Source organism: Ovis canadensis, chromosome 19, assembly GCF_042477335.2.
Source record: "Ovis canadensis isolate MfBH-ARS-UI-01 breed Bighorn chromosome 19, ARS-UI_OviCan_v2, whole genome shotgun sequence".
NCBI lineage: Eukaryota > Metazoa > Chordata > Mammalia > Artiodactyla > Bovidae > Ovis > Ovis canadensis.
This window is the reverse complement of record NC_091263.1, coordinates 48,246,485-48,260,675: the sequence shown is the minus strand read 5'-3', so window position 1 is coordinate 48,260,675 and position 14,191 is coordinate 48,246,485. Positions and strand designations below refer to the sequence as shown.

At 39.9% G+C, this 14,191-nt stretch overlaps 1 protein-coding gene and 1 long non-coding RNA gene across 4 annotated transcripts in view; one reads left to right on the top strand and one right to left on the bottom strand.

Annotated features, from left to right (window-relative positions):
* TAFA1 (TAFA chemokine like family member 1) overlaps positions 1–14,191 on the top strand; it is a 900,385-nt gene that overhangs the window by 323,559 nt on the left and 562,635 nt on the right. The gene's annotated exons all lie outside the window — the stretch shown is intronic.
* LOC138424635 (uncharacterized) overlaps positions 6,647–14,191 on the bottom strand; it is a 52,985-nt gene continuing 45,440 nt past the window's right edge. The window contains exon 2 of the long non-coding RNA XR_011250894.1: positions 6,647–7,694. This is a non-coding gene — a long non-coding RNA (uncharacterized lncRNA). The remainder of the gene's footprint in view (positions 7,695–14,191) is intronic.

The window sequence follows — 14,191 nt, the reverse complement described above, 5'->3', positions numbered from 1 at the left end:
TCTATTTAGTTCTTTGGCCCATTTTTTGATTGGGTCGTTTATTTTTCTGGAGTTGAGCTGCATAAGTTGCTTGTATATTTTTGAGATTAGTTGTTTGTCAGTTGCTTCATTTGCTATTATTTTCTCCCATTCCGAAGGCTGTCTTTTCACCTTGCTTATATTTTCCTTTGTTGTGCAGAAGCTTTTAATTTTAATTAGATCCCATTTGTTTATTTTTGCTTTTATTTCCAGTATTCTGGGAGGTGGATCATAGAGGATCCTGCTGTGATTTATTTCTGAGAGTGTTTTGCCTATATTCTCCTCTAGGAGTTTTATAGTTTCTGATCTTACATTTAGATCTTTAATCCATTTTGAGTTTATTTTTGTGTACGGTGTTAGAAAGTGATCTAGTTTCATTCTTTTACAAGTGGTTGACCAGTTTTCCCAGCACCACTTGTTAAAGAGATTGTCTTTACTCCATTGTATATTCTTGCCTCCTTTGTCAAAGATAAGGTGTCCATATGTGTGTGGATTTATCTCTGGGCTTTCTATTTTGTTCCATTGATCTATATGTCTGTCTTTGTGCCAGTACCATACTGTCTTGATGACTGTGGCTTTGTAGTAGAGCCTGAAGTCAGGCAAGTTGATTCCTCCCGTTCCATTCTTCTTTCTCAAGATTGCTTTGGCTATTCGAGGCTTTTTGTATTTCCATACAAATCTTGAAATTATTTGTTCTAGTTCTGTGAAAAATGTGGCTGGTAGCTTGACAGGGATTGCATTGAATTTGTAAATTGCTTTGGGTAGTATACTCATTTTCACTATATTGATTCTTCCGATCCATGAACATGGTATATTTCTCCATCTATTAGTGTCCTCTTTGATTTCTTTCATCAGTGTTTTATAGTTTTCTATATATAGGTCTTTAGTTTCTTTAGGTAGATATATTCCTAAGTATTTTATTCTTTTCGTTGCAATGGTAAATGGAATTGTTTCCTTAATTTCTTTTTCTACTTTCTCATTATTCGTGTATAGGAATGCAAGGGATTTCTGTGTGTTGATTTTATATCCTGCAACTTTACTATATTCATTGATGATCTCTAGTAATTTTCTGGTGGAGTCTTTAGGGTTTTCCATGTAGAGGATCATGTCATCTGCAAACAGTGATAGTTTTACTTCTTCTTTTCCAATTTGGATTCCTTTTATTTCTTTTTCTGCTCTGATTGCTGTGGCCAAAACTTCCAGAACTATGTTGAATAGTAGCGGTGAAAGTGGACACCCTTGTCTTGTTCCTGACTTTAAGGGAAATGCTTTCAATTTTTCACCATTGAGGATAATGTTTGCTGTGGGTTTGTCATATATAGCTTTTATTATGTTGAGGTATGTTCCTTCTATTCCTGCTTTCTGGAGAGTTTTTATCATAAATGGATGTTGAATTTTGTCAAAGGCCTTCTCTGCATCTATTGAGATAATCATATGGTTTTTATTTTTCAATTTGTTAATGTGGTGAATTACATTGATTGATTTGCGGATATTGAAGAATCCTTGCATCCCTGGGATAAAGCCCACTTGGTCATGGTGTATGATCTTTTTAATGTGTTGTTGGATTCTGATTGCTAGAATTTTGTTGAGGATTTTTGCATCTATGTTCATCAGTGATATTGGCCTGTAGTTTTCTTTTTTTGTGACATCTTTGTCAGGTTTTGGTATTAGGGTGATGGTGGCCTCATAGAATGAGTTTGGAAGTTTACCTTCCTCTGCAATTTTCTGGAAGAGTTTGAGGAGGATAGGTGTTAGCTCTTCTCGAAATTTTTGGTAGAATTCAGCTGTGAAGCCGTCTGGACCTGGGCTTTTGTTTGCTGGAAGATTTCTGATTACAGTTTCAATTTCCGTGCTTGTGATGGGTCTGTTAAGGTTTTCTATTTCTTCCTGGTTCAGTTTTGGAAAATTGTACTTTTCTAAGAATTGGTCCATTTCTTCCACGTTGTCCATTTTATTGGCATACAACTGCTGATAGTAGTCTCTTATGATCCTTTGTATTTCTGTGTTGTCTGTTGTGATCTCTCCATTTTCATTTCTAATTTTATTGATTTGATTTTTCTCTCTTTGCTTCTTGATGAGTCTGGCTAATGGTTTGTCAATTTTATTTATCCTTTCAAAGAACCAGCTTTTGGCTTTGTTGATTTTTGCTATGGTCTCTTTTGTTTCTTTTGCATTTATTTCTGCCCTAATTTTTAAGATTTCTTTCCTTCTACTCACTCTGGGGTTCTCCAACTCTTCCTTTTCTAGTTGCTTTAGTTGTAGAGTTAGGTTGTTTATTTGACTTTTTTCTTGTTTCTTGAGGTATGCCTGTATTGCTATGAACTTTCCTCTTAGCACTGCTTTTATAGTGTCCCACAGGTTTTGGGTTGTTGTGTTTTCATTTTCATTAGTTTCTATGCATATTTTGATTTCTTTTTTGATTTCTTCTGTGTTTTGTTGGTTATTCAGAAGTGTGTTGTTCAACCTCCATATGTTGGAATTTTTAATAGTTTTTCTCCTGTAATTGAGATCTAACCTTAATGCATTATGGTCAGAAAAGATGCTTGGAATGATTTCGATTTTTTTGAATTTATCAAGTTTAGATTTATGGCCCAGGATGTGATCTATCCTGGAGAAGGTTCCATGAGCACTTGAAAAAAAGGTGAAATTCATTGTTTTGGGGCGAAATGTCCTGTAGATATCAATTAGATCTAACTGATCTAATGTATCATTTAAAGTTTGCGTTTCTTTGTTAATTTTCTGTTTAGTTGATCTGTCCATAGGTGTGAGTGGGGTATTAAAGTCTCCCACTATTATTGTGTTATTGTTGATTTCCCCTTTCATACTTGTTAGCATTTGTCTTACATATTGCGGTGCTCCTATATTAGGTGCATATATATTTATAATTGTTATATCTTCTTCTTGGATTGTTCCTTTGATTATTATGTAGTGGCCTTCTTTGTCTCTTTTCACAGCCTTTGTTTTAAAGTCTATTTTATCGGATATGAGTATTGCCACTCCTGCTTTCTTTTGGTCTCTATTTGCGTGGTATATCTTTTTCCAGCCCTTCACTTTCAGTCTGTATGTGTCCCTTGTTTTGAGGTGGGTCTCTTGTAAGCAGCAAATAGAGGGGTCTTGTTTTTGTATCCATTCGGTCAGTCTTTGTCTTTTGGTTGGGACGTTCAACCCATTTACGTTTAAGGTGATTATTGATAAGTATGATCCCGTTACCATTTACTTTGTTGTTTTGGGTTCGGGTTTATACACCCTTTTTGTGTTTCCTTTCTAGAGAATATCCTTTAGAATTTGTTGGAGAGCTGGTTTGGTGGTGCTGAATTCTCTCAGCTTTTGCTTGTCTGTAAAGCTTTTGATTTCTCCTTCGTATTTGAGTGAGATCCTTGCTGGGTACAGTAATCTGGGCTGTAGGTTATTGTCTTTCATCACTTTAAGTATGTCTTGCCATTCTCTCCTGGCCTGAAGAGTTTCTATTGAAAGATCAGCTGTTATCCTTATGGGAATCCCCTTGTGTGTTATTTGTTGTTTTTCCCTTGCTGCTTTTAATATTTGTTCTTTGTGTTTGATCTTTGTTAATTTGATTAATATGTGTCTTGGGGTGTTTCGCCTTGGGTTAATCCTATTTGGAACTCTCTGTGTTTCTTGGACTTGAGTGATTATTTCCTTCCCCATTTTAGGGAAGTTTTCAACTATTATCTCCTCAAGGATTTTCTCATGATCTTTCTTTCTGTCTTCTTCTTCTGGGACTCCTATAATTCGAATGTTGGAGCGTTTCATATTGTCCAGGAGGTCTCTGAGATTGTCCTCATTTCTTTTAATTCGTTTTTCTTGTTTCCTCTCTGATTCATTTATTTCTACCATTCTATCTTCTATTTCACTAATCCTATCTTCTGCCTCCGTTATTCTACTATTTGTTGCCTCCAGAGTGTTTCTGATCTCATTTATTGCGTTATTCATTATATTTTGACTCTTTTTTATTTCTTCTAGGTCCTTGTTAAACCTTTCTTGCATCTTCTCAATCTTTGTCTCTAGCCTATTTATCTGTGATTCCATTTTGATTTCAAGATTTTGGATCATTTTCACTATCAATATTCGGAATTCCTTCTCCGGTAGATTCCCTACTTCTTCCTCTTTTGTTTGGTTTGGTGGGCAGCTCTCCTGTTCCTTTACCTGCTGAGTATTCCTCTGTCTCTTCATCTTGGTTATATTGCTGCGTTTGGGGTGGCCTTTTTATATTCTGGTAATTTGTGGAGTTCTCTTTATTATGGAGCTTCCTCACTTTGGGTGGGGTTCTATCAGTGGCTTGTCAAGGTTTCCTGGTTAGGGAGGCTTGTGTTGGAGTTTTGGCGGGTGGAGCTGGGTTTCTTCTCTCTCGAGTGCAGTGGAGTAACCCGTAATGGGTTACAAGACATCAAAGGTTTGGGGATAATATTGAGCTGCCTGTATATTGAGGCTCAGGGGATTGTTTCTGTGTTGCTGGAGAATTTGCGTGGTATGTCTTGTTTTGGAACTTGTTGGCCCTTGGGTGGAGCTTGGTTTTGGTGTAGGTATGAAGGCATTAGATGGGCTCCTATTGCTTAATGTTCCCTGAATTCATGAGTTCTCTAATGTTTTCAGGCTTTGGATTTAAGCCTCCTGCTTCTGGCTTTCAGTTTTATTTTTACAGTAGCCTCTAGACTTCTCCATCTATACAGCACCGATGATAAAACATCTAGGTTAAAGATGAAAAGTTTCTCCACATTGAGGGACACTCAGAGAGGTTCACTGGGTTATAAGGAGAAGAGAAGATGGAGGAGGTAGTTAGAGGTAACTGGAATGAGATGCGGTGAGATCAAAAGAGAAGAGAGCAAACTAGCCAGTAGTCACTTCCTTATGTGCGCTCTATAGTTTGGCCCGCTCAGGGGTATTTACAGAGTTATACGGGGAAGAGGAGAGGGAGGAAGTGGTCAGAGGTGACCAGGAGGATCAGAGAGAGGAATGAGTGGGAGAGAGACAAATCCTGCCAGTAACCTGTTCCTTAGGTGTTCCCCACCGTCTGGAACACACAGAGATTCACAGAGTTGGATAGAGGAGAGATGGGGGGGAAAAGAGACAGAGGCCACCTGGTGGAGAAAAAGGAGAGTCCAGAGGAGGAGAGAGTGGTCAAGCCAGTAATCTCGCTCTCAGGTAAACTGGGGTAGTGAAGTTTGGGTTTTTAAATGTACAAAATTGGCAATAAACACCTAAGAGCAAAGATTAAAAATCTAGAGTAGAGTTTGGATTTTCAAAGATACAATATTAAAGAGAAGCAGAAGGAAAAAGGAAGAAAAAAAAGAATTATTAAAAAACAAACAAACAGACAATCAAAAAAAAAAAAAAAAACCATCAACAACCATCCAAAGACTATATATGGTGTTTGCCTTAAAAAAAAAAAAAAAAAGGTCTTTAAAAAAAATTAGTAATAATAGGTTATAGAAATAAAAATTTGAGGAGAAATAGAAGACAACAATTAAAAAAAAAGTTAGAAAAAAAAGCAAAAAAAAAAAAAAAAAAAGGAGTGCTTTTAAAAATATTAAAAAATATATATATATATCTTGCCCTTTCTGGTATTATGGGCCGTGTGGGATCACTTCCAAGGTGGTTCCCTCTGATTAACTTCTTCTGTTTGCTGGTTTTTTAGGATCACTAGTTCAGTCGCGCTGTGGGGAGGGGGGATGCTGCAAACAAATAGCACTGTCGTGTGCACACAGTATCTCTGCTCGGCTTGACCTGTCCTTTCTCGCGGCGCACAAACCGCTCCGGTTCTACGATGCTCAGCTGGGAACCGTCTGGGGCCGGCCCTAGGCTGCGTGCACTTCCCCGGTCCAAGCCGCTCAGGTTCGGCGCTCAGGCAGCCCTCAGAGGCACAGATTCGGCTGGAACTGCGCTTTGTGCCCTTCCCAGGTCCGAGTAGCTCAGGAGTTTGGCGAGCGCGGTCGCCGCGGCTTGTCACCTTTTCTGCCGCTGCTGCTCAGCTTTCTGGGCGGACTGCTGGCGCACCCCGTGAGGCAAATTGTGACTGTCCAGCTCCCCCAGAAGTCTTAGCAAAGGAGCCTGCTTGCAGTTAGGTAAGCAAAGTCTCTCCGGGTCTGCAGTTGCCCCTTTCCAGACCTTAGGGCTCTGGCTGCCTGTCCCCGGCGGGGGATGGTCTGCAGCCGGCTTTTTCCGTTCCGTCCTTTGTTCTGTGCTCGGTCCTGGCGGGGTCTTATGTTCGAGCTTTTCGCGTGGTAGCTATCCCACAGTCTGATTTGCTAGCCCAGGTTAGGTCGTTCTGGTTGCGCGTGGGGCGTTCCTGCCCGATTCTTACAAAGCTCTGCAGCCCGCGCCTCCCGCGCGTCCCTGCCCTGCCCCCACTTCCCAATGGCGGATGCAGGCGTCTGTGCTGCTTTTCCGCTGGGGGAGTTACTGTTGGGCTTGTAATCTGTTGGTTTTAATTATTTATCTATTTTTCCTTCCTGTTATGTTGCCCTCTGTGTTTCCAAGGCTCGCCACAGACTCGGCAGGGAGAGTGTTTCCTGGTGTTTGGAAACCTCTCTTCTTAAAATTCCCTTCCCAGGACGGGCTTCCCTTCCCGGGACGGAGCTCCCTCCCCACCTCCTTTGTCTCCTTTTTCGTCTTTTATATTTTATCCTACCTGTTTTTGAAGACAAAGGTCTGCTTTTCTGGTTGCCTGATGTCCTCTGCCAGCCTACATAATTTGTTTTGTGAAGTTTGCTCAGCGTTGAAATGTTCTTTTGAGGAATTTGTGAAGGAGAAAGTGATCTTCCCGTCCTATTCCTCCGCCATCTTTCCCTCCCCTCACTAGTCTCGTTTTAATTGCAGTATTGATAGATTAAGGATTTAAGCAGACAATAGAATATACTGGCAAATCCCTGGAGTCCACTGCCGATACAGGAATCCTGACCCTGCCATTGACTAGCAGCAAGATATTGGGAAAGTTTCTTAATTTTTCTTTACTTCCATTTCATTCTCTTTTAAATGAGGAGAAAAATAGGCTGGGCTTTATAGCGTTGATGTGAAAATTATTTGAAAGAAAAAGGGTAAAGCATTCAGTTGCTTGAACACATAGTAAGTGCCTAGTGAATATGACTTAAACAGATTTGGTCAGAGGTCTGAAATGAGCTCTCACATGGGTTCTCTGGCACCTGTGACATTGCTCTGAAAAGGCTTTACAGAAAAGGCTAAGTAGGTGCTGTCCCCTTTGCCTGGGCTTCAGAATGAACACACAGGAGCCCAACCCAGGATGAGAAGCCAAGCCCCAGTGGGCCTCATTCTGAGTCAGGCAGGACTGCCTGAGTTTAACCAACATGCAGTTAGAGAAACTAAGAATAAACAATTGCTGTTAAGCCTGTAAATCTCCTAGTATTTTGTTTGCAAAAGTAATTAACTGATACCTGAACTGCTATTATTGTCACCGGTATTATTAATATTAAAGATTTCATAGCTAGTTGCTACAGAATCTGCAAAGGTTGTCTCATTCACATTAGTTGTGCCTAGTCAGGTTGGATTTAGTGCCTTGAAAGACTAAGAATTTCCCGTTTCTATCTCAGGAAGCTGCCAGCAGCATGCATATCTTATTCCTGTCGACTTCGTCTTTCCTGTAGCCCCAGAATACATAGGTTTGAGTCAGCTTGGCTGCAGTTCTCTGGCATCATCCGAAGGACCTGAGGACAAATGAGATGCGCTCTGTTTAGTTTAGTTAAAATTATCTCTGTTATGAACATTGTCCTTTACCGTTAGAGCATCATTATACAGCCCATAAACTACCCAACACACTGTTTTATTGATCTGCACTGCAACCTGCCTAGTAGCCAGGGTCAAGATCAGGTTGCCTCTTGCAGAATGAAGAGCCCTAATCTCAGAACCATTGTAGTGACTTGCTCAAGGCCACAAAACTTGTAAAGGGTAACACTGGGCTGAAATTTGCCACTTCTGGTGCCAAGTACTGCCTCTCTTCTACTGTTTCACAGATACCTTTTAATACCTCCAATTTTCTTGCTTGAGAATATACACTTTTCTACAGACTGGGTCACCAACAGACTGGGACAGTCTCTTATGTCACAATGATGCCATGGGAAGTGTGCTAACACACTGGTAGCAACAGTCTGCCATTCTGATGTCAGGCAAATACATGGATTGTAAAACTAGCTTCTGCAACTCTAGGTCTTTGTTGATTCCTCAAACTGTGTTTGGTTAGAAGATCTGGAAATGCGAGTGCAGATGAGACAGGAACAGGTCTTCACCTGAAGAAATGTGGACATACCTGAGGTCATTAACTGGCCTGTGCATTAAATGGGACTGTAGAACCAATGCCCACAGCCCTCTTTTCCTATGCTTATTTAGAAGTTAAGGTATCATGTGACATGAATTAAATAATGAATTTATCATATTTTCTTTAGGACTTCTGCACAAACAGAAACACAGTATTTGAGGCTTTCCAAGGATTGCCCCTGCTTAGAACATTATCAGACATCTTTGTGAATTCTTTTAAATAAGGTTGCAATATTTAAAATCATATGTCTTATTTTTAAGAAATAAGACTATATAAGAGTTTCTAAAAGTTTCTTGTTTTCTGAAAAGAACTGGGTTCTATGATATTTAGTGTAGTGATGAAGACCTGGGCATTTGACTGTCTAAATTGCAATCTCAATTCTACCACTTGCTGTTTGTGTGACTTTGATGGTGGTGGTGGTCTTAGTCGCTAAGCCGTGTCTGACTCTTGCAACCCCATGGACTATAGCCCACCAGAGTCCTCTGTCCATGGGATTTTCCATGTAAGAATACTGGAGTGGGTTGCTATTTCCTTCTTCAGGGGATCTTCACAACCCAGGGATTGAACCTGTGGACCTGCGTCTCCTGCACTGCAGGCGAATTCTTTACCTCTGAGCTACCAGGGAAACCCATGTGACTTTGGACAAGTTATTTAAGATCTCTCGCCCTCTGATTTCTCATATAATTTAAGACAGCTAATAAGACCTTTATTGTAGATTTTGTGAAGATGATTCAACATGATGTATATACATTGCCTAGAAAAATAACTAGCATTAGTGGCTCTTCAGTTCAGTTCAGTTCAGTTGCTCAGTCGTGTCCAACTCTTAGCGACCCCATGGACTGCAGCACTCCAGGCTTCCCTGTCCATCACCAACTCCCAGACTGAGTAGGTCTTCACAAGTTAGCAATTCATTACAAATTGTTCCTCAACCAGATATTAGCTGGGTATGGCCTTTGGCAAGAGATCTCACCTTTGTCAATCACTTCATCTGAGCAGTATATGGTATGGATTGATTTATCTGAGTATTATGTGTTGGCTCAGAAATTGGACTTGAGTCAGAACTACTTAAGTTTCAGATTCCATGGGCAAGTAACAGGATATCTCAAGGCTCTAGTGCCTTATGTTTTTAATGTTGGAAATAAGAGAATCTACCTCATAGAACTGTTCAGAAGATTAAATGAGAAAGTCACTTAGACACATGCCTCACGCATGCCAATATTTTTAAAAATGGTAGCAATGCTACAACTATGAGGGAGTTGGAAGAAAGAGCTAATGTTCATTATTTTTGTCTTTATTGGTTTGAGAGTGTTGCCCCTAAAAATCTCTAAGAAAAATGTATTGGGTTGACCAAAACGTTAGTTTGGGTTTTTCCATAACAGCATAGGGAAAAACCAGAATGAACTTTTTGGCCAATCCAAAATTAGAATCAAGCCATTGGCAGCTTTGTACTGTTAGTTGCCTGTCCCTGGATTGTTGGTCTCTGGCTCCTCTTAGGCATTAGCTTGGCTTGTTCTTGGCTTTGGGCCCTCCCTCCCTGAAGAGGCATGTTCGGGATTGAGCCAGAACTCATGCACATGTATTGGGTCCCACAGCTCACAGTGGCTGTCAGTATGCTGCCTAGAATACCCTCTCCTTGAGAGCATTTTTCTGAGTTGTCATCCACTGGTGGTTGGAATAGAAGATTCCCCTCAAAAGTCCCTTCCTCCTGAGTTAGACTCTACTTTACTGACAATTCTGCAATTCCATTTCTGCGCATCTGTTACTCTACTCCAGGCAGGTTCTATCCTTTCTGATCTTTTATCAGTACCTCAAATACTTCTGTCTTTCACTCTAGCCTGTAAAAATCCAGGTCTTTCCACCTTTAAATGTCTGACTAGAAATCTTTCTTCCTTCACAGTTAATCTGAAATTCTCTTTTTTATCTAAATTTATCACATTTTAAAAAAATCTAAACTTTCTACCATGGCCTGTAAAGCTCTGTCTACTCTTGTCTACCTCTCTGATGCCATATCCTGCTTCTCTTCAGTCAAATAAGCCTCTGTCTGCTCCTTTAAGACTTCAAGGTCATTATCACCTTATCACTTTAGCACTTAACTGTTCAACTCTGCCTAGAAAGCTTTCTTCCAAAATATTTCCTGGTTGGATTTTTTTTTTTGGTCTTAAAGAGGTCTTTCCTGACCATCCAAGAAAAACAAAAGCAAAAAAATCTCATTCTTATTCCCATCACTCTTGTACAGTGGTTTTCAGCTGGGGAGGAATTTGCCACCCCCGCCCCCCGCAAGGGGATATGTGGCAATGTCTGGAGATTTCGCTGGTTGTTTTACCTGAGAAGGTGCTATTGGTATCTAGTGAATAGAAGCCAGAGATGCTACTAAACAGCCTACAATGCACAGCACCAATCCCATCATAAAGAATTATTTGACCCAATATGTCAGTAAGGTTGAAGTTGTAAAATTGCATTGAGGATTTTTATTTCCTTCAAGGAAGTTGACATTCTTTGAAACTATCTCATTCATTCATTCTTTTCTTTATTTGGTCTGTCTCCTGAATTAGGATGCAGGCTCCATGTGAGCAGGAATCTTGCCTATCTTTGTCAGTGTTTCATCTCCTGTGTCTACCATGGTGCCCAACACTTGGTAAAAGCTTTATAAGTTTTAGCTGAATTACTAAATCAATCAGTCAAGAAGTTTTGGTAGAAAATTTTACTGCGCGTAGTACTTAACCACATTGAGTCATACATGGTATGTGCTTGTATGGGTATCTGTGTGATGGTTGTTTGTGCATGTCCTTGGATTATATTGGGCTTCCCAGGTGGTACTAATGGTAAAAAACCTGCCTGCCAGTGCAGGAGATATAAGACATGCAGGTTCGAACCTTGGGTCAGGAATATCCCCTGGAGGAGGAAATGACAACCCACTCCAGTTTTCTTGCCTGGAGAATCCCATGGACAGAGGAGCCTGATAAGCTACAGTCCATAGGGTCACACAGATTCGGACACGACTGAAGTGACTTAGCACAAACACGCTTGGATTATATACTTGCTGGCAGGGATATGACCCCGCAATGACTAGCATGATGAAGAAACATATGATGGCTGAAATGAACTCCTTAGTAGGAAATACCCAATACCAGTATTTTGCTTTTCCTTTGTGTTTAAAGATCTGTGTAGCAATCGTCTATATTATACGCTTGTGGTTTTCTTAACTGTGCTCTGCTGAAGGTCCTCTACTCAATGGTTCTTAGTACTTTTAATTTTGATTTTATTTTTAACTACCTAGTATATTAATAAAACCCAATATACACTTTCATAGTAACTGTGAATCAGTTTTAAACATGTTGAAATTCCAGGTTCACAAACTCTTTTTTTTGTGCAGATTTTGAAATACCATCCCCATTCTCTGAAACATACACCGTTTTTCTGTATGTAGGCAGTGCTTGAAAGTCTTGATAAACAGGGATTGTTTAACTCTGCAAAGAGTCACTGAATTAAAATTCAGAAGTGCACCTGTCTGCTCATTTAAAACCAGGCAGGTAAGAACAAGCTCAATGAAAGGCCAGCAGCACACAGTGGGGTGACAAGAACGTGTGTGGTGGGCACTGGCACTGTCCTGTTCCGGAAGGTTTCAGCAGTTTTTTAAGACTGATAGAATGTAGAATTGAACTTTACTTGTTGTCATGGAATTGGGGTACTGTATAATCCCTTTGTTCAAAAAAGAACCGGTGTATCCACGTGATGCTTATCGAAAACTGTGTCTCCATCATTCCCACACTTCTGCAGTCTGTGTACACAGGAGATTAAACAAATTCAAGATCATAGGGACCTATGGACTTTTCCCTTTCCTCTGGAAAGGAGGTCAGGGAATTCAAGAAGACCATGTAGATATTAAGGATATCTGATCAAGCTAGTTAATTGTGTTGATTAAAATTTTGTATCTCTAGTTAGTCTTCTGCTTGTACAAAATGCACACCGTTCTTCCATTCTGATGGTGAAATTGCCTATTTTTCATCTTGTACTCAACATTTTCTACTCTATGTATTTGGAAGTTGTGATTTTAGGTTTATACTAGTTTAGAATTTTTTATCTTCTTAGTGAATTAAATTGCTATTGTGCTTAGTACCAAAATATTACTATTTATATGAATTATTTTTGTCTTAAAGTCTATTTTGTCTAATATTATGATTTCTATACTCATTTTCTTTTAGTTAATATTTACCTGATGAATGGAGCTTCCCTGGTGGCTCAGTGGTAAAGAATCCACCTGCTGATGCACGAGATGTGGGTTCGATCTCTGGGTCAGGAAGATCCCCAGGAGAAGGAAATGGCAACCCACCCCAGTATTCTTGCCTGGAAAACCCCTTGGACAGAGGAGGAGCTGGCTATAGTCCACAGGATTGCAAAGAATCATCTTCAATTCCCCTAAGTCTTCAAATTTAGATCTATCTCCTGGAAATAGCAGACAGCTGCTGGATTTTTTACAACCTGTATGACAATTCTGTATGTTGTCATCATGTGATTTACTGCAGTCTTTTTATCTTTTTTCTTTCTTCTCTTTATATTGATAATGGATTTTTCCTTAGTTCTCCTTTATGACTTTATTTGTTTAAAAGTTCTATGTTGTATGTCGTTTAGTATTACCCAAGCCAAATTCACTGTAGATGGTGACTGCAGCCATGAAATTAAAAGACGCTTACTCCTTGGAAGGAAAGTTATGACCAACCTAGACAGCATATTCAAAAGCAGAGACATTACTTTGCCAACAAAGGTCCATCTAGTCAATGCTATGGTTTTTCCAGTGGTCATGTATGGATGTGAGAGTTGGACTGTGAAGGAAGCTGAGCACCGAAGAATTGATGGTTTTGAACTGTGGTGTTGGAGAAGACTCTTGAGAGTCCCTTGGATTGCAAGGAGATCCAACCAGTCCATTCTAAAGGAGATCAGTCCTGGGTGTTCTTTGGAAGGATTGATGCTAAAGCTGAAACTCCAATACTTTGGCCACCTCCTGTGAAGAGTTGACTCATTGGAAAAGACCCTGATGCTGAGAGGGATTGGGGGCAGGAGGAAAAGGGGACAACAGGATGAGTCTGAATGAACTCCGGGAGTTGGTGATGGACAGGGAGGCCTAGCGTGCTGCGATTCATGGAGTCGCAAAGAGTCGGACATGACTGAGCGACTGAACTGAACTGAAGGTGTTGTTACATGTCTGCTTATCTTAAAGACATCTGAAGTTAATATTTTTATCATACTACAGAATAATATAAAACCTTACAGTTGTTTATTCTAATTATCTCCTCCCAACTTAAATAGTACCATTATCCAGTTTCAGTTTTAATTATCGCTAAATTAGACAATATTATTATATTTTATAATGTTAGTTATTTTTAAATTTACTCACATATGTACCAGTATATTTTATCACATTTCTTAGCCTTTCCATGTGACATAATTTTTCTTCTGCTTGATATGCATCCTTTGAGAAGATCCCCTAGAGAAGAAAATGGCAACTCACTCCAGTATTCTTGCCTGGAAAATCTCATGGACAGAGGAACTTAGTGGGCTACAGTCCATGAGGTCTCTAAAGAGTTGGACATGACTGAGTGACTAAACAAGAAGAACAACAGTAATATATCCTTTAGCATATATAAAAGATACTTCTAAAACATACTAAATTGTAGTTGTGTAACTTTTACTCAGGGGACACAAACTTGGACAAACTCTGGGAGATGCTGAGGGACAGGGAAGCCTGGCATGCTGTAGTCCACGTGCTCGCAGAGAGTCGGACACAACTTGGTGGCTGAACAACAACAGCTCTTACTCTTATGGTAGTGTGTGTGAGCAAATTCTTGATATCATTAGTGATTAAACTTTAAAACAAAGTTCACCATATTTCCA